Source organism: Oculina patagonica, chromosome 12 (assembly GCF_052425735.1).
Source record: "Oculina patagonica isolate OP01 chromosome 12, crgOcupat, whole genome shotgun sequence".
NCBI classification, from domain to species: Eukaryota; Metazoa; Cnidaria; class Anthozoa; order Scleractinia; family Oculinidae; genus Oculina; species Oculina patagonica.
The window spans coordinates 12,419,986-12,442,959 of record NC_135769.1 but is presented as its reverse complement, the minus strand read 5'-3'; the positions used below and the strand labels follow the sequence as shown (position 1 = coordinate 12,442,959).

Sequence of the window (22,974 nt, the reverse complement as noted above, 5' to 3'; positions counted from 1 at the left end):
GCCTTAAGAAGGCAGAAGTAAACACACTACTTTTTAATTAAACCAATCAGAAACGACAACCGAATCGATCGTGACTTGTATTGTCTGTGTTTCCAATGTTATATGCTTTACTTCAAGTTCTGTTTAGTTTATATTTTATTTCTGTGTTTTGTGACTGGCACATGTAAATAAATTGCTTTTCGTTTTGCGTCAGACATATAGACTTACTTACTTTCGAGGCACGACTTCGAACGCGGGATTATTACCCCAACAGTTATAGCCTAATTTATCAACTCAATCAGGATTACTTCAAAAAATCATTTTCTATTAAAACTGTAAAACTATCTAACTCTTTGCCGTCTGAGTTTAAATCAACTAACAATTTGCTAACTATGTTCAAAACCAATTTTATTTAAGTTTTATCTGTCTGAGCGAGAAAATTATAGTCCAATTCGATACACAGTAAGTGATTTGTTTATTGTAATATATGTTTTCGAATACGCTCCTACTGTCTAAACTAAACTAAATTAAACTAAACTTAAATAAACTAAACTTAACTAAACTAATCTAAACTAAACCTCATTAAACTCAACTCGACTTATCTTAACTTAACTTCTTTGCATTTTTAAACATGAGTGATGAACGTTTATAACTCATAAATCTGTCGAGCCGTTTTTAAGAGTTTTGAAAAAGCGCTCAAAATCCTAACTTGACGCCGGTGTTATCAAAACAAGTGAACAAGCAAACAAACAGAAAACATAAAACATGCAGTCGTAAAGAAATAGTTCAGCAATGCATTTTGGAGGCGGTAATTAATTGGAACTGAGAGGTCTATAACACTTGCTCTGATTTTGTCTGATTGTTTTTTACCCTGAATGACCCCGGAATGAATGACTTCACATTTACCGGAGCTTGAATTACTTTCTTACCAGACTTCTGTATTACAACGTGACTGATAGAAAAGGTAAATCATATGCTATACAGCGACATCTTACGTTAAGTTCACCAGCTAACAGACTGCAGCTCGTGAAAGACGTTGTAGACAGCCTAGCCGTAGTTTTGTCTAACGATCTTTCCACAGGCAATGCACCTCAAATTGCGCTGGCTGAATTGATATAATCTAGATAATTTTACATTCTTTCTTTACTTACTTTAACGCTTTTGATGCTTGTCTTGTGACCCTTCTGCAGAGATGTCAACGTAAGAAATGCAAGTTATTCGAGAGGTCGTCGATCTGGCGTGACGGTACCTCTTCTCTAAAAAAACGGCTGACCGATAAACAGGACCGTCGATTTCAATATCTCAAATTCTCCAATTGACCAAAACAGTTTTCAAACTTTATGCTCTTAGCATTTTGCTTCATATCTGGCAGATTTCACAACCCCTCCAGGAGAGTTCGGTTTGTATCCAGAAGACTTCCTATCCCAATAGTCCGTGAGAGTTGGCAGGCATGTCGGAGTGCGTGCCTTCTACCATTTGTCAGCCGCAAACAAAATTAAGAGAAAGCAGCTTTACTAGTCAGATTCTGTAAAACCGGACAGCCATAGCTTATTAGCTCAGTTGAGCTTCAGGTCTTATAAAGCTTGAGCTCCTTCCGCTCGAGATCACGCAGTTTTCGTGCGCGTACCACTATCTCATTATCTTACTGTTTGCAGTTTAGTTACTTGGCTGTATAATTAGCAACTTTAAGCGTTACTCAAAACTAGTTCGAAAAAACTTAAATAACTAATACGGAATGGCATTCTGATTTACCTTCAAAATCATTTAGCAGGCTAAGTCTTTATGTGACCAAGAGCGTTTTGGTATCAAGCTTGGATTTTTTTAATATTGTTTATCTTATACAAAGAAGGTTCTCAAGGTCTCGATCAGTCTCGATGTTTACCTTGTTTCGAAAATCCATGATACGAGTAAAATAAGTATGCATAAAAACATTAAGTTAGTTCTACAACGCGCGTTGTAACGGAAATGACATCAGAATAGCGGAAAAAAATGAACTTAAAATATTTGAAATTTCCTAAGAACTATTGATCTGCGTTGACGTGCAAGAGCAAGGACGCGGTTAACCGGGTTAAATAGTCCGGGCGCTTAGTTAAGTCCAAGGTTATTTCCGATTTCTTTCAATCATGTCACGTTTTTCTACTCCTAACTACAAAATCATCGCGTTTTCTTAAAATTCGTTTGGCGAAAGACCTGAAGTGGTTTAACCCTTATGCTGAACCAGTTTTAGCCGGAAGTGCAAGTATTTGCATAAGCCACCAATCAGATTGCAAAAGTTCTTTGTCTTTGGTCACTGTTTACATATTTCATATTTTCTTTTTCACTCAGTTATTTAATGTTCGAATTGTCTCTATAAGCCTCATACATTTTCTTTTATAAACAGTGTGTTTCCTCCCTACTTTCAATCTTATAATGCCTTTACAACTGCGTCATCTTCCAAAATAAAACATGTCGGGAACTGGGATGAAAATATTTTTGCAGTTTATCTTAGAAGTTCATGAGGTTTTGTCCAGTGAAATAAGTGGAACAGGATGGAGTTTTTCAGGCCGGATCTCAAGCCCCTTCCACACACATGCGTTGCCGCATATCTTACAAACTGATACGCCGTTTCGTTTTCATCGAAAGGGCGTACATTGAAAACCGTTGTCAAAAATAAAAACACTTGGAATATAGAACCCTTTCGTATCAGAGTGGATAATAGGAGAAAATGCATTGACGAGAGGGCATTAGTGTACTGTCGACGAGGCCTCTCGGCTGCATGGGGAAATAAATGAGCTCACGAAAAGAGACGTTTGAGTAGTTTATGATAAGTTTATATCTTATATTATAAAACATTCGATCTACTCAGCGACTCAACTAACAACTGTCCATCTCTCAGCTCCACAATCTTGTCACAGTTTTCAATTGTTTTAAACCGATGTGCGATCGTGATCACTGTTGAGTTCTTCAGTTTTTCTCGGATTGTTTCGTGTATGATTTGTTCTGTTTTGGGATCTACATGAGCAGTGGGCTCATCTAAGATAACAATTTTACTCTCCTGCAGGAGAACACGAGCGAGACAAATTCACTGTTTTTCGCCTACACTAAGATTCATTCCTCTAGAGTTCAATGTGTAATCTAGCTTCCCCTGAAAGGTTTCCACCAATTGTTTCAGTTGCACTGCTTCTAGTGCTTCCCACAACTCAACATCACTCTGTTTTCCCAGTGGATCGAGATTCTTTCTCAGGGACCCACTGAACACAACAGGACTTTGGTTTAGGACGGAGATGCATTTTCGAGATTCTTGAATGTTCAAATGTTTTAGCTCCACTCCGTCAATTGTGATTTTCCCTTCAGCTTCGGGCATGCGCAGGATAGCAGCTATGATGCTTGATTTTCCAGCACCTGTTCTACCCACAATTCCAATCTTGGACTGTCCATTAACATTCCAATTCAGATTCTTGAGTACTCTTGGTCCTTCAGGATAGTATCTCAGCGATACCTCTGTGAATTGTATTTCTCCGTTCGTTGGCCAGAGTTCAGTTTGTGTTGTTACTGTCTTGTATCCAGGCTCAGATTCAAGTTGAGTAATCGCCATTACTCTCTCTACAGACGTCATTAAATTCTCGACTTCTGACGACTGTTGAACAGATACCTGGGTGAAGTGAGAAGTTTCGAAGACGTAGACGAAAGCGAGGCCCACCAGAGCTATAAAAAAGATAATTGACTTGTTAAACGTTTTTTTGATTGTAAATTGGCTAGAGTTCGACCGACCAGGTATTTCATGACACACCGGCACTATGAGGTATGGAGAAATATATGTTCGTTCGAAATTTTTAATCAACAAGCAACACCAATCAAATACCAAAACAAATATAATAGATGCCTTTGTTAATCATTTGCTTACCATTGTCGTGGGAATACAGTGCAGCAGTTAAAGCAACGGCACCAATTAAGAGAGCAGATAGGAGATCCAATCTTATTCCCAGCCATCGAGTTCCAGCCAATATCATGTAATATGCACGGGTATGAGTGTCTTGATATCTATCACATGAGATAAAATAAGAATTTTTTTAAAAAATTTTAAGGTGGCTTTAAACCTATTCGCATATTTTTATAAACTTTACAGAAAGTTGTATCTGTTGTGAGCCAACTTAAAGGGACACTGTCACCAGTTTTATTACAAAGACTCAAAGGCCTAAAGACATACGGAAACTATGAATGGTGGTCCAATTTGGTTAAAAATCACCAAGCAAGTGTAGTGAAGAGATAAACAAGTGATATTATTGTGATGCCATTAGGAACTTTATGAATCCCTTCTTCTTTCAACAACAACTTAATTTTTTATCCCCATCTTGATGTATTAGGTGCATTTCATGTATGAGAAGACCTATTCGCCTATTTAAGTACTTTTTACCGAAAAGCATTTAAATCCCCGTGACAGTGTCCCATTAAGTATAGCGACGTGGCTACTTTTAGTCATTTGTTAATTGTTATGCACAAAATTACCTTCACTCGATGGAGATCTAAACATAGTTTTTCCAAGATAGAAAAACAACAACGAGATAATAATGATCAACAAAGGAACTGGTTAATCAACTGGGGAAGATTGGGACTGATTTTCTTGGGTAATTTTCTTGCAATGTGACATCCATGGTGTAGCTCGATATTTTTAACTGGAAATGCTTTTAGTTTTGATGCAAAGCAGCCTCACCTGTATAAGAGATCAGCAAACTCTTGTTGTCTTCCACGGGATCGAATGATGTCCAATCCGTCCAGTGTTTCAGAGATCTGTGTCAACACAGGACTGCGGCACACAGACTCTAGTCTCCTCAGCTCTCTTGATGTCCTCATAAAGTACCTTGCAATGTAAACATACGATAGTATAATGGGTACAACAACTGCTACAAGCCATGCATTTGCAACCAAGGGAAGAAGCGCTGCGGTCAACACGAACAACACCATTTGGACTGCAAAGAGGAACGTCTTTGGCAAAACCTCGTCCATGCAGCCGATGTCTTTAGAAAATCGGTTGAGAATTCTTCCAATTGGATTTGAATCGAAGAATAGAACAGGTGCTTTGAGAATGGCCGTCACCATGTTGTTGTGAAGATTTTCTGAAGATCTCAGCACCACCAAGAAGAAGGTGTAGGCGCGTAACGTCGTAAGAAGAACAGCGGCAATGACACAACTGGCATAGATGCCAACATTTGTCCTGTTCGTTTGGTCGTCACGTGGAAGCGTCGTTAGAAACGACAGCCACAGATCGGGTGAAATCATAACTCCTGCAATCAATGGATACAAGAATCAACAAAGGATTTAAGTGTTTCTGATGGAAACAACTATAGCACATGCTGAACAACTGCCTTGAATAAATACTAAAATATGTTTTTTGAGGCACTATTAGTTTTGCAGCACACGAGGAAGACGTAAATACCCTTCTGGTACCATTGCCATTTTTGGCTGGAACCTGGCTCTTTGTCGACCAGTGTTTGTCATCATCATTCAATAATAAACGATTTTGGAATTGGTACATCTTCGGGATAAACGTGAAATTGAGCCTCGACCAAAATGAATGTTGGTGCCTTTTAGGGGTCTTCAAAACAGTTTCCAACAGACAACTCCATCACATTTATATTACTCTTCCCCGGGTCTAAAGGGTTGGTTTGGTATGATGGCATCATAGATTAAAATTGTTCCTAGAGCCTTACCTTGACAAAGGAGGAAAATGAGAACCAAGCCAGCTAAAGCGATGGGATGCACCCCTGCTTTTAGATAATCCCAGTACAGCTTGCAGGACACTGCACCAATCATACGGTCCTCGTCGGGAATTTCCATGCTTTTAACCATCTTCTTGTCTGGCGAATGTACTTTAGTATTTGTGATTTGTTCCTGAGATAAAGTTGTTTCCTGAGCTACTTTGTTTTGAGGTTCTATAATTTCTTTTAGTGCTTCTTTTTCATCAAGTGCCAAAAACGTCCCTTTATCAGTCACTGTACCGTTTTGCAAGACAATTACTTGATCTGCAAGCTTCATATGAGACTCTTGGTGTGAAACCATCAAACGAACTTTGTTTGCCAGCAAGCCAAGTATACAATGTTTAAAGATGTAATTGCTAACGTTAATATCGAGTGCAGCGAGAGGATTGTCCAAAAGGTAAATATCACAATCGGCGTAGACTGCCCGTGCTAGACTGATGCGAATCTGCTGACCACCACTCAAAGTGTCGCCTCGTTCTCCAACAACAACTTGGTCTTTATCTGGAAATCCTTCAATGTCTTCCTTTAAAGCGCAAACTCTGATGGTTTGGGCATACTTATCGAAATCAAATGGCCGACCGAACAGGATGTTTTCTCTAAGTGTTCCAGAGAAAACCCAAGGCATCTGTGGCACGTAGGCTATGGTACCACCGCATTGGATATTCCCTTCAGTAACTGGTATCTCACCAGCGATCACAGACAGCAACATTGATTTTCCACTCCCCACTGGACCAGTGATGATAGCAAAGCTTCCATCTTTTGCTGCAAAGTTGATAGATTTTACTGGGCATTTGTTGTCAACATTAAGTTTGCAGGTCACATTGCTCAACTTTATCCTTCTTTCTCTTTTTTCCTGAAATTGCCCTTGCTCTATAATTTGTAGTTTGTCTGTTGGGCTCATAAGATGACTCAGATTCTTCGTTCCAAGAAGGGGAATTAGATTTTTGTTATCTGGAATGTCTACAAACTTGGTTATGGTCGAGGTTTTCTTCAAGGACTGGTGTAAACATACGAATTGCTCCTTAATATTCACCTTTTCTTTTCCAAAACATTTTGTCTCTAGCAATGTATTGCTACCCGTATTGATTGAGAGTTTTATATCAGTCATACCATTCAGATTTGGCAGCAGCAGAAATTCCTGTATTCTATCAAAGGAAACGTACGCTTCGTATATAAACTGGGATCCTTCTCCTATTGATCTCAATGCACTGTTTCGAAGGACATTGATAATTGACAAGAGAGTAAAAACGATGAACGGTGTTAGTTGATAACCACTAAAGGCAAGCGTCAAAATAGAAATGAAGGCGGCAACAAGTCCCGAGGAATACATGAGAGATATGGCACATGACAGGAGAATGCTCTTGCGACGAATTATTTTCATTTCATTGCTGCAAATAAGGAAACAAGAAAATACTTTACTGTCATATTAGATACGTTCTTATTTTGAGACTTGCTAAAACTAGTATGGTTTTTAGAAATATACCAAACATTTAACAGAAAGCAATTTGGGAAGTATTCCTTGGAATGCACCAGGTTCTCAGTTTCGTTTTTGCTATGTCTTTCAATTCTTTGAAATTTTTGTTGAATTGGGCTGCTCAAAATAACCAGACAAGTAAGCTTGATAAAGTTTTTAAGTTTATTTGGTGAGTTGGAGTCGTCTTCTGTTTACTGTTGGAAGAAGTCTGTTTGCATTTGTTTCTTCAGACAATAAAGTGCAAAACCAAAGCCAATGATGAATTGAGTTTCTGATTTTTCCCGCGCTCGCTACCGTTTTCCTGCCAGGTCTAAGAACTCTGATTCGCTCATTACGGTGTTTGGGAGCGTCAATTTCTCAATTGCTCAGGTGCAATTGCTTTGGTTTTACAGTTAATTCAGGAACAACTAGATACTGGCCACTAACCTTCGAGTGTCCTTGATCTGATCTCTAAAGAACCACTCCCACGCATGCGTCTTCACTTCACGAATTCCAGCCACTATCTCAGTCATCAGATTTATTCGCCGATCAGAAATGACAGCAGTCTTCAGTCGAAGCTTTCCAGACAGATATGACAGGAAACCACCAAATGGCACGAGAACAAACAGGAAAATGATACCCATCAACGCCTGCCAACCTATGAAGTACCATAACAACGGAACAGCTACACAAACATCAAAGATGGCGACAAGGAGGCGAAAGAACTGCCTGGCGGCTTGTTCCATTCTTTGAACATCATTGGACACCAGATCAATCACGTGACCTTTTGTAAAGTCGTTGAGGGTATGCTGACCAAGGACCAGGATCTTTTAAAAAACGACAGTGTGAAATAAATGATAAGATTTTTAATGCGATAGCTTTTGTTTCTGGTCCACCACCAGAAATTTCTACGAACACGTTATCATGGGGGAAATAATGGGATAAAACAGGATTACAGACACCCTACTCCACACGAGACCAGACACGTTAAGTTGACGTTTATCGACTTTGCTGTCCATTTATTAATCATTATCACATTTAAATCTATTAATCCTCCATTACTGTCCCATCCTTCATTAATACCTTAAAAAATTATCAAAAACATTTTAAACATTGGTGTGACTGCATAGCTTGGAACGTCTTTTGCATTGCGTGTTAAAGCAATAAAAGGAGAATATTCTTATTTAAATGAATGAAAAACGTAGTTCTCAACCATAATCTGCTTAAAATGTGGCTTCACTCAAACCCTTACAAAACCTTTTCTTCAAGTGTCGGAAAAATTTCACCTTCTGGAATGCGTATATTAAGCGTTTGTATAGTAATGCTCTTTGAACAATTCCACAGACCGCAGCTATTAGCTAAAATCACAGCATGTATACTGTCTGAGCTATTTTGGAAAAGCCGGAAAACAAGGAATGGGCGGTTACCGCTTCTGTTGGGTCATATCCCATTTTACGGATTCAACAGAATATATTCTGCTCCTTTTACCAGAATAAACAAAACAAAACAAACTTTACAGCATTTTTCAAAATAATGCAGGCAGAAATAGAGCACTTTTGGGATATTTTGTCGTGAAGCATACGTATTTGACCATATAATATATGTAGTCAAGGGATAAAAGTATCGCCCCAGTTGTTGTATCATAAGATCGTGCAAGTTTATCGGCAATTTTTATCTCAAACATTTACCGTGTGACAAAAATTTTGTGGCTTCTAAATTTAAAATATATTTCCGCAAAAACGTTCTCCCGTGAAAACATTTACTCCACTTTAGCTTTCTAAAGACGAAGACACAACCGGAACCGGAACAGGAGAAAGACAGTGTAACATAGTTTTACGCAGAGCCCAGTGCTTTACTTACTTATTTTGACGAGCAAATATTTTCCATGTATCTTTTCAAGTGGTGAAGTTGTTATCGCTGCTTCATTACTATAATTGTTTTAAACTGTAAGCCATGTTATTTTACCCTTTTATCGCTTATTTTTATAATACAATACATTGTATTACGTACGTGCTGTAATTTCAGTCGTGCGCGGCTTGCAAAAAGTTACGAAAATTTATTGCTCACACGGAAACTCGTGTCTTCCAATTGCAAAAATTAAACTGATACCGCAAAACACAAAATATCGTCAATCTACAATATGAAACTCCCACAAGTTGTTATGTTTCACAATGATAAACCACCTAAATAATAAATACTTCATTTTTTCTGGTCTTTAATGGAAATACGGTTAAAACCAACAAATTTATTATCCGTCCTCGTGGCCGATGTTATTTTTCGATGTTACAGATTAATCATCCTGCTAGGAAAGCCTCTCTTAAGGAAACTTCTTCGGCAAAAATATTACTGCTTAGAAAAAAGAAAAGCCATGCTTATATTATCGGTGCACAGCAGTTCGTTCTTTTGGAATTATCTTATCCACAAAACGGAAAAAATAACTTCCAGCATACCTAAAAAAGAACGCACCCATAATCTGGGAATCCCTTTAAGGTGACCCATCTAAATCGCACCCGCCTTTCTGCAGCTAGTCTTTCGCTATAGTTTAAGTTAAAGCCTTCAAACATTTCCTACATTAACTGGATAATGTATGATCACTTGGCAAACACCTATTTGATGATTAATAAAAATTCATTTATTTAAAGGAATCTTACAGAGAAATAAATTGAATCGATATCGTGCACCATTTGTGGTAGCAAACTGACCTTTCTGAAGATGACACCTTTAAGGGAGGCCTTCATCCGCATCCCAATCACGTACAGTTTGAAGCTGCTATGATGTACAGCAATGCTCTTCATCAGCACAATCAACAGCATCAACGCAGCGCAACCACAAAGCAATCCTCTCTCAGGAGATTTGGCCTTGAGGGCAGAAATAAAAATTCCCAGGAAAAATGGCTGAAGAAATCTACCAACTGAGTCGAGTAGTCCGGCAAAAGAAATTATACAGATGTCTTTGCGAGACAGAACTTTCATAGCACTTTTCCATAGTCTTGGTTCTTTCCCTGTTAGTTTGCACTCATTCAGATCTTTGCTCCACTGTGACTGCAGCTCTTTTGTTAGTAGAGACGTTTTGTCTTCTTTGTGCAATGGCCAGAAGTCAGATTGCTGCAAGGGACGCTGGTTTCCAGTTTTGAACAAATCATTTGTCCACCAAAACAGAAGAAAAGAGATCAAGTTGGCCTTCCTCTGTGGATGTGCGGGGACGCCATATTCACGCTCTGCGTTCATTCTTTTAAAAAAAAAGAAAGTTAAAAAAGAACGCAGCGAATAAGGGCTTTCAAGTTAGCACCTTAATTAGCACTCTCGCCGACTTTTTGTTCGGGCTGATTGTATTGCGATACGCTGACGCCTGTGAGATACAATAAAGCAGTGCTGAAATGCACTCTGAATATAAACTTTAGCTAAGGGCAGGTCAGAGCAGATTTTTTCAACATCTTAGTTGATTTTTTCAGTTAATTCGAAAAAGCTGTACTATAATCAAGCGACACTTTAAAACACTCTTGGGTTATTAGGTGTAGAAAGTTAGTATTAAGTATTAAATTAGACAAACCTTTTTTCGGCCCAAGGCGTTAGTTCAAATGCTGAAGCTAGCATTTTCTACCCAAAGTGGTATAACTATCAAATACAATTTGGAAACAACTTAACGATAAATTAATCTTGAAAACATCAGCAAAATGTGTTTTAAAATTAGCTGGGAAACCAACGGATTGATTGACTAACTTAAGTGAATGACAGTTCCGTCATATAAAGTATGCTATAATCGATCTCAAATCCGGTTGCTACTCAACACAGAACATGTTATGTTTTATTCTTTTAAGTCGAAATACCATTGATATAAAGTTCCGAAAAGCATATTGATTTACACTGATCATAAATTATGTTTTAATAATAAAAAGGTTCAGTGGCCATGAACTAATTTAAACTATTTTCTGGCGTGAATATTTTTATGTATAGACTTCTCCGCGTGCTTGAAAGTTCCCATCGCAGTTGCCAGCAAAATTCCTGTTTTCTCGTTTCAGACACGGCGTTGTCAAAAATTTATTAAAAGCCAACCACAAAATGGCAAACGGTAGTTTGTGCTAGAGCGATATTTCCGTTGTAAATAACGACTAGAACAGGTGACAGACAGGGTCAATGTCACACGAAATAGAAACAAATAAACCATCTCGAATGCGGTGAAGGAAATCAAGGGAGGTTTACAGTATAGCTGTCAAATAACCGGTTGTAGAGAAGAAAATTTTGAAACATTTCGACTTTATTAGATAAATATACCGTTATCATCACAAATTGCCATTATAAGTACTTATAGACTGCAGAGAAGGGCCGTTCAAGATTATCTTTAGCCCGGGTCATGTAATAACTGATATTGACCGAGAGTCAAACATTTTGGCGTTCCGACTCGACCAGTCAGCATGTAATTTATCATATGCCCGTGTCGTGACCTTAATAAGTTGCAAAATTGTAAAATACCTTGGTTAATGCGCAAAACATGATGAGTTGAGCCTATGCTGATATAAATAGTTGGTGTTGGCAGGGCTAGGTTGGAATGCGATATTTTTGTTTATGAAGATTTGCTCTGAGAAGGCTATCTACTTTAATTCGAGTACTTCATTTTGATCTGAACTCTCAAAGTCAAAACAAACCCGGATTAAGTTTAGCAGCGAAAGGCTTACTTACTTTACCTGAGAGTTTCTGTCTGCCGTCAGCTTGGAGCAAATTCGAATGTAACATTAGAAAAGTGATTAATTTGGTGTTTTACTTTAAAAGACATAATAGGATTTGTTTAATCATATAACAAAGCGGTACGTTTTCTACAATAAACCATCACCGATACCGCAAATGGCGTCACGAATCAACCAATCGGAAGCCTTTTTAAGCGCGGGAAATGTCACGTGACCCAAATCTCGACTGGCTTATTTTACGCATGTGATTGGTGGAAAAATAATTCTGCTGTCTGATTGGTTAAAACACGTTGCGCGAGTTCATCGAATCTCACCACGCGAGTTCGGTAAACCATGTAAACCTAGAAATACATTCGATAACCACTTCAGTGAAAAAGTTATGTTTCCACAAATGAATGGAATGCCGCCTGACGGCCGCCTCGTTAATACAAACACCTCGTTATGAGAGCCACCTCATTATTTGAGGTGGCGCTTTTTTGACCGTGAATTTATTTGAATCTTTCAGCCTTAATTCCGGCCTTTGGTATGTATTCAATGTAACACAAAAATTTAATGAAAGAAAACTGATTAAAACACTGACCTCATCAAACGAGAATCTTAATAACCAAAATGAAATCAATAAGGAATATTTCTGGTCGTAATTTCAGTCTTAATCTCTGGCGGCTGAAATTTGCTTTTCTGCCCTGCTTGAAGAAAGCGCATAAAGCTAACCACTCTTGGAAGGTTTTAAGGCAATCATACGTTGGAATTCCTCATCAGGAAAAAAACTAAGACCTTTAACTGAGTTCGAAACAATTTCCTCTTTTCTTAAGATTTTCTTGGGCTTTTATTGTCTGTATGGTAAGCTATTTGAGAAACAATAAGACGAGCGTGCTGTGAAAATCGCAGATTTTAAACATACGGCACGGAAAATAACCTTTACTCTGAACAAAGAGTCACAATTGTTTTGACGCACAGTAACAGAAGAGTACCATTCTTTAGAAAGAGAATCAGTCCATGCATTGCAAAATATCAAAGGTACATTTTATTGTGAAGTACAACTAGCAAGACTGCAAAGCTGGCCTCCTTCGCCTTCAGTTTGACGGATAGCAAATGTATATATTCTAAGTATATATTGTCGTCTGGTGTCTAGATATTCAAGAATAGTTGCATTGGAGACACAAATAACCTGCCAGTTTTCTCTAATACTAACTGTGTTTCAGTCTTGACCGGCTGTTGAATTGGTACATTTACACGAATTCGGAGGAAATGAGATACGAAGTAATACAAAAACCGATGAAAAATAAACAAAATGAAACGCGTAGTGAAAACCGCGACACCAGTGCGGAACGAAGACTTAATTAATTAGTGCCTCATGATATGTTCAAGTGAATTTAAATTAGGAAGCATATGCTCTTTAACTGTTATCTTGTGGTTGTTTAGTTGATCTTGTATTTGCCCGAGGGCGCGTGCCGCTATATGTACGTGCCTTTTTAGCCTCGGCGGTTGATTAACATTCCTTTAAAAATTATGTCTCCTGGTTGTTTTAAAACAATTTCTATCCGGCACAGGTTAGATCGATCACTTATGTTGACTTTTTGTTTACAAAAGGAAAAAAGAAACAAACTAAGCAAAATTACCTCTCTATAGTAAACGGTAACCTTAACTTTGAAATAGTCAAAGACGACTGGCTTAAGTATTTATAAACACAAGTCTGTCATCTATGAGATACAATGAATATACACATGTATCAAACAGATCAAAGGTTGGACTTATCTGTTTCAAGAACCTTTGGCTTAAAACAAGTCAAAAATAATCCTTTTTCATAAATGTAAGAGATTTTGAAGCCTGACAACCAAGTCAAGAGCGTTAAATAAGTTAATATTTACCTTAAAGTTTCTCGCAACCCCATCGCAGCTCTTGCATGCTTGTGAAGCCGGCACGATTAGTCTGCAATCAGTCAGCCTTAACTTAACCGGCTCCGTTGGTCAATATTTTTAATTTAAAAATCCCCCAACACGAAAACCCAAGGTTATTGTGTTCTTTGTTTTACTAGCTAATCGATCACTGGGTGGAACTCGGAGGAATGTGTACACAACGTCAATTCTTTGAGGGGACCGCCGCAATTTTAGCGTTCATTTTTTCAATGTGCACCAACTTGAACATGCGTTCAATTGACACGCACAGAAACTGCAAAGTAATGAATGAAAAGATCTCTGTCACGGATAACGTGACTTAAAATATTGAGCTTGAATTTTTTTAATTCTTTCTTTCAAAATCCACCTCAATCGGTTCCTAAGTCTTCGACCGTCGTTTTTTCATTTTTTCCTCAAGACCTTTCAGGTCTTTTCTATACTTAACCCTCGGACGTACAAGCAAACTCATACCCCCACCATCGTACAAGGGGGGGTGGATGGAACCCCTCCCCGGAGTTTTCGTTATATTAAGGCGTAGCGAAATTATTTTGCTCTCAGAAGAAAGCCCGTAGCTTACTCTACAAGATGGCATAATTTTAATTGGCTGTGACGTCACATGACGTCACGTGACGTCATTAGAGCCGCCATCTTGGATCCGCCATCTTGGATTTCAACATTTTCTTAGAAAGTCACAAAATAACAGAAATTGATGCAAAATCAAGTCAGAATGCTTATGGATTCGTAAAATAAACAAATCGTACAATTCTGTTTAAAAAAACTGGAAAAATAAAGAAAAATGTTAAAAATGACGATTTTTGGCAAGACCTGCCTGTATTTATGACGTTGCCATGGCAACGTCAAATATCATGGACACATGGTTGACATATCAAAATTTCGGCAAAGGATGAATGAACAGCTACTGAAAGTTTCAGTACTGTAGAGTAAATCGTTTTCTCAAAATTTGGAAAAAACCTTATGGGGGGGGGGGGGTGGCATCCACCCCCCCCCCCTTGTACGTCTTAAGAAAACCCTATTTTTTAAGATTCAGTGGTTTTAAAGGAATGTTATACCTCACGGCAACTGACTACGCATCTAGCTTTCAATAAATGGTGGAAGTACAAACAACCTGTAAGTGTTCAGGAAACCGTATGGATGTTGCGTTTTCATTTGTTTGAGCCTTATCACACGAGCAATACTCCCACTCAAATATGATAATAGTCTGACACGCATAATGAGATGCAATGCAAGCTTGGTCAGAAGAAATTTCATAACCAAACTTGGATTGATGTTATTGAGCCCATGGACTACAAGTTTATAAAGAAAAAAAAACTTTGCTGAGAGATTTCGTCTTTAAGCTGCCCCTGCAGTGGTTATATAGCCTGCGAATACAGCCGCCTCTCCGTGCTCCGACGCGCTTGTTGCGTTCGGAGGCGGCTGTATATATTCGCAGGCTAGTGGTTATATGAAAACCAGCCTTAATTGGACTAAAGAAAGTGCGTTACAAATGTAGTATTTAAAGCTAAGAAATAAGGGGTTATCAACGTGGTCTGTGAAATGGGCTAATTATGTAAATCAATATTAGGCCATCCCAATATTACTGTTTTTTAAACAGTAATATTTCAGAGTAAAAAGAAGTTCAAACTATTTATAACCCTCAGAGTCGGTTGATATTATGCAAGTTCTCTAGGATGTGAATTAATGGCTAGACCATCGTCGGCTGCCCTTAATGACCTAAGTTTTTCTAATTGTTTCTTTATTTCAAATGTGGCACTTATACACGAGTGCTTTGACAGAATTATTTTCTACTCAGCAAAAAATTCTGCGCGGTCCTTAAACATTCCTGCACGCAACTTCAACATTTTTTAATTAAACAGGGTTATTTTTAAAGGCTGTGTTTTTACAAAAACCGTTTTTCTTCATAAACTAAGGTATTGTTAACCTACCTTATATGAGAAGATCAATTCAACTGTGGTTTATCAAAAAGACTGTCTTAGATAACGTGGAATCCAACTGAACAGTTCTACGTAGAGATGTTCCTTTGTAGTTGCATTTGAATTTTAACGTTGAGTTTGCTTTCCGGTTTGTATTTAATACCTTTAGCAAATGGTTACGTGTGTACTGTACGTGCCCTAAGTTGACAGAAGTAAACACACTGCTTTTTAAAAAAAAACAACAATCAGAAACGCTAACCAAGTCGGTCGTGACTTGTATTGTCTGTGTTTCCACTGTTGTATGCTGTACTTCAAGTTCTGTTTAGTTTATGTTTTATTTCTGTTTCTTGTGAATGGCACATGTAAATAAATTGCTTTTCGTTTTACGTCAGACATATCGACATATTTACTTTCGAGCCACGACTTCGAACGCGGAATTATTACCTCAACAGTTATAGCAGGGTTACTTCAGGAAATATTTTCTATTTGAACTGTAAAACGATGGAACTCTTTGCCATCTGAGCTTAAATCAACTAACAATTTGTTAACTCTGTTCAAAACCAGCTTTCTCAAATTGTATGTGTCCAAGCGAGAAAATTACATGCAATTCGATCATTGATTTAATTTAATATTTTTTCGAGTGGCCTTCTACTGTCGGAACTAAACTAACTAAACTTAACTAAACTAAACTACATTAATCTAAACTAATTTAAACTAAACTAGACTAAACTAAACTAAACAAAACTAAACTAATTTAAACTAAACTAGACTAAACTAAACTAAACTAAACTTAACTAAACTAAACTACATTAATCTAAACTAATTTAAACTAAACTGAACTAAACTAAACAAAGCTAAACTAAACTAATTTAAACTAAACTAGACTAAACTAAACTAAACTTAACTAAACTAAACTACATTAATCTAAACTAATTTAAACTAAACTGAACTAAACTAAACAAAACTAAACTAAACTAATTTAAACTAAACTAGACTAAACTAAACTAGACTAAACTAAACTGAACTAAACTAAACTAGACTAAACTAACTAAACTAAGCTAAACTCACTTAACTAAGCTAAACTATTTCCGTTAAAGAGGAATGCACTACACATTGATCTGAATTTTCTAGCATCTGCCTCGTCCCCGGGCGTCCTCCTCCTTGGTAGTGCATGGTTCGTTTGGCGTTGTGAGCCTTGCGCGGACGGGAAAACGGAACCTAACCATCAACCCCCGCGATCCCTGTTTTCCCGCCTTGACTATCCGGCCGATCGGCGCCTAGAAACGAGGTCGTTTTTTAACCTGAAACGCCATTTTTTCATTGCTTTAAACGACCCCTCTTTATCGTTCAATTTAAAATGGGTCCAGTGAATCAGTCTCAATCAAGCTTTGAATTAAAACTTTTTGCATTTTCAAACATGAGTAGTGAGTATTTTTAACTGATAATTTAATCATCGAGCCATTTTTAATTATTAAAGAGTCCTGAAAAAGCGCTCAAATTCCCAACACCGGCCGGTGTAATAACTGAAAACAAGCAACAACTGCAAAACAAGCCGTCGTAAAGAAACTGTTTGTCAATTCATTTGGGAGGCGGTCATTAGTAGAAGTCTATAACACTTGCTCTGATTTTGTCTAAATTTTTTTTTACCTGAATGATCCTGGAATGAATGACTTTACATTTACGGGAGCTAGAATGGGCCTTCTTACCAGACTTCTGAATTACAATGTGACTGATAGAAAAGGCCGTAAATCCTATGCTATACAGCGACGTCTTACGTTAAGTTCACCAGCTAACAGAGTCGGTGCAACTCGTGAAAGACGTTGTAGATAGCACGATCCACCGGCAATGCGCCTCAAATTCCTCGGCCTAACTAGATATAGTCTAGATGATTGTATATTCTTTCTTTACTTACTTTCACGCTTTAGACGCTTGTCTTGTGTGACCCTTCTGCAGAGATGTCAACGTAAGAAATGCAAGTAATTCGAGAGATCGTCGATCTTGCGTGACGGTACTTCTTCTCTAAAAAACGGCTGACTAATAAACAGGACCGTCGATTTCAATATTCCAAATTCTACCTGAAGTTGCCCAAAATCAGCAAAAACAGTTTTCAAACTTAATGCTCCTAGCATTTTGCTTCGTATCTGGCAGATTTCACAACCCCTTCAGGAGAGTTCGTTTTGTATCCGGAAGACTTTCCCAATCGTCCGTGAGAGTTGGCAGGCATGTCGGAGTGCGTGCGTTCTACCATTTGTCAGCTGCAGACAAAATTAAGAGAAAGCAGCTATACAAGTCGGATTCTGTAAAACCGGACAGCCATAGCTTATTAGCTCAGTTGAGCTTCAGATCTTATAAAGCTTGATGTATTTCCGCCTTTGCGCTTTTCGTGCGTGTACCACTATCTCATTATCTTACTGTTTGCAGTCTAGTTATCTTGGCTATATAATTAGCAACGTTGAGCGTTACTCACAACTAGTTCGAAAAGAATTAATATAGATTATACGGAATGGCGTTCCGATTTCACTTTAAAATCATTTAGCAAGCTAAGGTCTTACGTGACCAAGAGCGTTTTGATTACAACTTCTCTTTTATAAAGCACTTGTTCTTAGTCTCAGATTTTTAAAATATTGTTTATTAATCGGGCGTGGCCGATTTATAGTTTACCCTTTGGTCGTCCTAGAGCGTAGTCTCCTGGCGCGGCCAAAAAGACGGGGATAGCTTGGGGTTGCTACAAAACCGCTACGGGTGACGCATACCGCAATGGTTTTTATTTTAGTTTTGACAGGAAATCGTTGCAGGCACACTTGGTCGACTTTTGGGTTAATGTGTAATCAGGTTGTGTTTTTTTGCTTCGGCGGAAGGACAGAGAAAAAAGCTTACGGGGCAAAGTACAGTATGGGGCCCAGTTCTCGGCCACTTTTGACGTAAACTTGTATTTCTTACCTCAGAAGAACCGCAGGAACTTGAAATTTCTCCCAGAGCTAGCTACATTATTCAGCTTTTTGGTGTAAAGCTATCGACCGGTCAAAAATTAATTTGCCCGAGCAATAATAAAAATAAAAGCTCCATTTGTGGGCCCAGTTCTCGGCCACCTTGGCCCAGTTCTTGGCCACTAAAAAGCTTGTGCGTAATTATCTGTAAAAAAAATGCTCAATTAATTTTCACAGTCATAAAATCACTCTGTAAACCTATTTATGTTATATCGATCCCAAATTATTTTTATGAGGCTTTGTTTTACTTTAGAAAAGAAGGATTTTAACGCGCCTAGTTGCCTATGTGCAGGTTCTGGCAAAACCGCATTGTGTGACCCGTGCATTTAGATGGTTTATTTTGCAGTGAAAAGGTCTTGAAAGATTTAGGTGTTGTAGAAATAATAGACAAGACAAGAGTCAGCTCAAAACTTAGAGATAAGATTGAACTTTATTTTTAAAACATTTATTTCTTTCATTCTGGCAGCAGCAGATGAAATTATATTAAAAACCAAGCGCTAAGCTGTGATAGCGAGCAGGGTGGCCGAGAACTGGCAAATACGCAAACGTCGCAAGAAAAAATTTCGAAGTAAATTAAGACCAAAAAATACAACGGTTCAACGAAAAGTTAACTAAAGCAGAAAGCTGAATTATTCTACGTTTCACATGCCAAAAATTAGCTCGTATGGTGGGGGCTTTTGAATAAAATACGAATTTAACTACATCCATGAATTTTAAGGAGCCGTAAACAAACAAATTTTTCGGGAATGCAAATTCACCTACCTCCGCGTAAACTCGACGTGTGAGCTTTCTATATCGAATTGAACGATCAAACTCAAGATACTTAAAGCACATGAATCAGTCTATCGTTTGAAGGAAATACCTATTTCTTTTAATTCAACTGGAGTGTGAAAAAACGCGTTAAACACAAAGTGGCTGAGAACTGGACCCGGCCGAGAACTGGGCCCATACTGTACTGATATTCACCATTGTGAAATTGCACTTACTTTGACAAGTTAAAGTTATTTTTGTAAATGAAAAAGGTAACGTCATTGATGTCACGCAGTGTTTTTTTTAGCAAACTAGATGGTTTGCTGGTTTCTGACTATGAATGGGGGTGTGATCTTGCGGTATATTTTTTGAGCCTGACTCCGCCGTAAAACTTTTTTTTTATTTAGCAAGAACTGTGTCGATTTTCATTTCTGAACAATTGGTCGTCAAGTCGTTTGTCACAAAGAGTAGAATGTTTGTACAGCATGTTTTGGAATTATTTTAGATTTGGTTAGTAAGACGCTTCTGAAGACCTGAGCAGAACATTGGGAATGTACAGTATTAATAGGAACTTGAATGAAATTTTTTCACAAGTTGAATAAAGGTATCAGCTGAAAAAAATGGACTTCAAAATGAGAACTTGGATTTTGTTGTAATTAAATTTTATCGCGGATTGGATGCATAATATCACGGCTTTGAAAGTCTTCAAATAATTAGAAAGGTTCCTTTCTTCCTTTTGATCTTATTGTTATTTTCATGTATTGATTATTCGAAAGTGGTTTTCGTTGATACGAAAAAAAACGGGTTTTCACTGAATTGCTTGAAGTATTTTTAGACGTGATAATATTGGCTTAATCAAATTACATTGTGCACGAAATATTTGTTATTCTTTTGTCTTGAAACTTTGAGGAAATTGAAATTTTTGTTTGACAGTAGTGTATGAAAGGCATTTTATAGAACTGAATAAAAAATAAGAAACATTGATTAAGGTTATTTCAAAGATTTATTTTGCCTGATTTTGAAGGGTTTCAGGAGTTTTAAAGAGTGCTGGTAAACGGCTGTATGTTGTTTGTGATTACAGATCTTATTTAGTTTCGAACGCTCTAATTTTTGAAAGGTTAAAACAGGTTAAAACCGGGTGGTTTCATGAGTTTTTTGGGTAGAAAGGTACGGTGGTGGTCAAAAAAAATGTTTAGAAAGGAATGACTGTAGTAGCACGTAAGTCGGAGGTTTGCGTGAGTCACGGGGTATAGTATGCGTGAGCTGGATTTCCGGCGTCATAACGGCATGTTTTGTTTACTGAAAGATACACTCGACGTTTAGTTAGCTTAGTCGGCTTGGGAAACTATTTTAAAAATGAATGTTGTAATAGTTAATTAATAGTAATCTAGAATTAACCCACTCTCGATTGGAGTCTGTTCTGGATTCGCGCTACCTTTTCGCCGCGAAGGAATTTTGTAAAATTTCGCTAGTGGAAAGAGGTACTGTAAGAACAGTATCAATATCTCAAAAGGAGGAACTTCTTTGTAGCTCTGAATTAAGACGTATGATAAAATTTTAGAATAAGAAACTTTCGATATATGGTTTTCATATTGTTTTTGTCAATTTCCTTTTGTGGCAGATTTTTTGAGAATCAGCTTTTCTTTCGTGTGATGACAGACACAGGACAGAACGAGAGGTGGATGAGAAAGATGCCGAAGATGAATAGGCACCGAAAAACGACAAGAACCGTCAAGGACTTATCTTTAGAGGGCGGGGAGTTTTGGCATACTGTATTTCGAGGACTGGACTGGACTAGTAAAACGCGGACTAGTAAAACGCGGACTTGTAAAACGCGGACAAGAATAACGCGGACTAGTAAAACGCGGACTTGTAAAACGCGGACTAGTAAAACGCGGACTCAGGTAAAACGCGGACTTGTAAAAGGCGGACTAGTAAAACGCGGACTAGTAAAACGCGGACTAGTAAAACGCGGACTCAGGTAAAACGCGGACTTGTAAAAGGCGGACTAGTAAAACGCGGACTAGTAAAACGCGGACTTGTAAAACGCGGACTAGTAAAACGCGGACTTGTAAGACGCGGACTAGTAAAACGCGGACTCAGGTAAAACGCGGACTTGTAAAAGGCGGACTAGTAAAACGCGGACTAGTAAAACGCGGACTTGTAAAACGCGGACTAGTAAAACGCGGACTTGTAAAACGAGGGCTTGTTAAGCACGGACTTGTAGAACGCAGACTTGTAAAACAAGCGCTTGTAAATCGGATAAAACTAAACGGTTTAGCGAGCGAAACAATTTGTGTTTGAAGCTCTTGTGTGTTTCTTCGACGGCATATTTCTAGCTTTTTTGAGCACTCTATGGTCTGTTTTAGCGTGGAGATGTTTTTGCAGTATAGCACATGTTCGTTCTGCAAACCCCTACTAAAACAACGGGATTGATGCTATGAGTTGTGTGCATATGTTTCTTTCTTTCCACTACTTGACGTCTGTTGAGTGCAGTCGTTTGTATTGCTCGCACGAGGTAGAACGGGGCCCGTCCAGAAATCAACAGTCAATGGTAAATAAAGGTGACGGGCCTACACGACTCCTACGTTCGTGACATTAGAATATTTGCCGTTAAATGTTTAAATTCGGTCTTTCGACCTTATTTGCTTCTGACTTCTTTCTGAGGGTACTGTTTTAATTTGGGGGCAGTATGTGGTAAATAAAGGTGTCGGGCCTACACGACTCCTACGTTCGTGACATTAGAACATTTGCCGTTATATGTTCAAATTCGGTATTTCGACCTTATTTGCTTCTGACTTCTTTCTGAGGTTACTGTTTTTTTGAGACATTATGTATTGAAGAGAGCCGTAAGATGATTGTGGCCAAGGAAGTGTCTAGAGGCGTTTTTCAAGTCCGCGTTTTACTAGTCCGCGTTTTACTAGTCCAGTCCAGTCCACAAGTTAAAGACACATCAAGACCACCCCACTGTGAATTGCCATAGCACAGACAAAATTATAGTCAATATCTTATATGTTTTTAAGAGAATTACATAAGAACCAAGGCATGTCTTGTCTTGCCTTACATTGACATGCAATAATTTGGAAATACTAAGCTCGTAACAGTTTAAGACAGAATCCATCAGCAATTTGAGTAACATTAATTTTAGTTACTCAAAAATTGAGCACCAGAATAATTTAAATCCTTGTGTTCTTTCATACCTTGTTAAAGGCTTGACATGTGATAACACCAACATAACACCAACAACAGTTCTTTATCAGTGGGGATTGAAGAAAAAAATGGAAACATCATCACACAGTTGACCCCCATGCAAAAACACTCCAGGATGTCACGGGACTGTTTGGTGTCCGTCTGCCAATTTCTAACTTCAAATTCCAATGTTAAATTCACATTAAATTTTCAATATTTCTTAGTTGTCTAAATTTTACTAATTCTTTTAAAAAAACTATCACCTGCCAAACATCCCCAAAAATCACTCAAAAAATTACAAAATACCGCAATACATAGATACATGGGATGAGTGAAGTTTCCTTGGATTCCTTGAAACACCAACAAGATATTTC

At 38.0% G+C, this 22,974-nt stretch overlaps 1 protein-coding gene and 1 pseudogene across 2 annotated transcripts in view; one reads left to right on the top strand and one right to left on the bottom strand.

Annotated features, from left to right (window-relative positions):
* LOC144631510 (serine/threonine-protein phosphatase 2A regulatory subunit B'' subunit gamma-like) overlaps positions 1-22,974 on the top strand; it is a 212,672-nt gene that overhangs the window by 17,337 nt on the left and 172,361 nt on the right. The gene's annotated exons all lie outside the window — the stretch shown is intronic.
* Positions 2,801-10,394, bottom strand: LOC144633422 (ATP-binding cassette sub-family C member 4-like; annotated as a pseudogene). The gene is made up of 6 exons (XR_013567060.1): positions 9,870-10,394; positions 7,615-7,994; positions 5,667-7,102; positions 4,670-5,240; positions 3,863-3,999; positions 2,801-3,663 (listed from the first exon to the last, which is right to left on the bottom strand). The product of XR_013567060.1 is annotated as an ATP-binding cassette sub-family C member 4-like (transcript).